General features: G+C 29.7%; 1 protein-coding gene across 3 annotated transcripts in view; it reads left to right on the top strand.

Moving 5' to 3' along the window:
• Positions 1 to 2,109, top strand: part of LOC106692362 (uncharacterized) — a 14,108-nt gene that overhangs the window by 10,356 nt on the left and 1,643 nt on the right. The gene's annotated exons all lie outside the window — the stretch shown is intronic.

Below are 2,109 nucleotides of genomic sequence, written 5' to 3'. Positions count from 1 at the left end.
TCATAAAATATAATATTTAACTAAATAAAATTTAAATATCTGTTTGATAACTATGACGACTATTGTCGTCACCCAGATCTGAATCTATGTTTTGCTTTTCCTTTTTTTCTTTTTTTTACTGAATTACTTAATAAGGACTCTGAGAAGTTATTATATTTAACCGCATTTACTATAAACTGAAATAATTCAATACAATGTAAACAAAAATACATTTAAAAAAAAAATTAAGAAAAACCTTATTAATATGTAAAAAGTTTTATAAGAAGTGTGTAAAATAGAAGAATACACAATTAAGTAAATATATATATTTAAAAATTAAATAGGAAGTACAAATCCTTGAAGGCAGCAGAACCTAAAATGATCTAGTTGATAGAAGCTAGGAGAGTACTAAACACAGTTCGGGACATTTCAAGATGAAAGGAAAGTGCAGGACCTCTTTCCACTACTCGGACTGCTGATTAGAAAAATGACCACCCTTGACGATTTATTGGCATGTGTGCTCCCAAGTTACCTTGGCTTGATGATAATGTGTTGCCAATTGTAGTCAAGTATTGTTAAACTGCTCTAACAATAAGTCTCTACAAAACTTCTGTTGCTGGGCTCCCATGCGGACTACCAGTTGGAAGCCATCGTTCATGATGAAAACAATGTCATTTATCATAGTAATGTTACCTTGACTCTGTAGTATAATTGGCTTAGCAGTTAACAAGTTATTACTATTGTGAAAGAGAAAGATAGTATAATTGCATTGCATAAAATATCAGAATATAATTTTATAAGTTCTCATTCATAATTCTGCTTTTATTATTCTTATTATAAATTTATTTGTCTTCCCATCTGTATAAAAATATATACCCTTTACTAATATTATGTTTCATATGAATGTGTCTCTGGGAAATGTTAGATGTCAAAAGAGCTTCTGCTGCTTCTTAAAATTTATGTAGATGAAAGTAGAAGGCTCTCAGAAAGTTGGAAAAAAATGAGGGAAGTGGGAGAAAGGTAATAAGAATCAGTTAAGGTTTAAAAATCACATGTTTACTGTTGGCCTAGTAATACTAGCTCAAGATAAAGAGGACATCAATTTCATGCTGAGGAAGCATATAAGATCTTATGAAAAGTGGTTGCAGAATATCAATTGCAAAAAACTGAGGATCTCATCATATCATTTAATAATTAAAAAATGCATAGAAACAATGATGAAACTCAATTATCAATTATCTATTCAATTATCAATTAACTTCAACAGTGAAGGAACCTCCACCAATGATATTAAATGGAGAAGGAACAAATGCCACTACAATGTTCATTTCTGTCATGTTCTCTAAAGCTTCAATTTACAGCTCAGTGCCAAGAGGCTAATGTGCAAGTTTGTATTTGATGATGACATATGTCTTGGAAACATAGGCCATTATTGCCAGATTGTTACATTGTACAGCCTCGGAAATGAATTTATGGAGAAGAACGACTAAAAATTAAAATAATGCAAGCACAGATAGAGGTAGAAAAGAACATTCTTTCAACGACCGTTGAAGAAAAAAGATTATGCTGGTTTGGACATGTTAAAAGAATGTCTGTGAAAAGACTGCCAGAGATAACTATGTAATAGGAAGTGTAGGCCTAGGCTAAAATGAAAAGATGGAAGGAAGTTGGTGGGATGTGGCATGAGGGCAGGGTTCAAGGAAAACCAAGGTAGAGGAATATATCTTTTAAAAAATGGTACATTCTTTCTCTAACACATTTCCTATTTATTTAATTCATAGGTCTGTCTTTTGATAGACACGTTTTGTAAAAAATTTCAGTTTAATATTTAAAAACATTCAAAGGATTCTAATTCTCTTTAAAAAGTTATACATTAAAAAAAAATCATTTTAAAGATGTAACATATTGTAATAATTTAAAAAAATTAAAAATAAAAATAAAAAGAATCTGAATAGTTTTTTAACTTTATTTCAAATATAAAGGAAATAACTTGGGTTCAAATTTAAGAACACTAATATCAAATGGATAATAGAATTATATTTAAACTTTTATAATATAAAAGACTCTTAATTTTATTATATAAAAAGAGAGAGAGACTCTTAATCTCAGGGCGTGTGGTTGCTAGACAAT

The sequence above is a fragment of the Halyomorpha halys genome, unplaced genomic scaffold (assembly GCF_000696795.3).
Source record: "Halyomorpha halys isolate HHAL.00 unplaced genomic scaffold, Hhal_1.1 Scaffold53.1, whole genome shotgun sequence".
Taxonomy (NCBI): Eukaryota; Metazoa; Arthropoda; class Insecta; order Hemiptera; family Pentatomidae; genus Halyomorpha; species Halyomorpha halys.
This window is presented reverse-complemented; position numbering and strand designations above follow the sequence as displayed.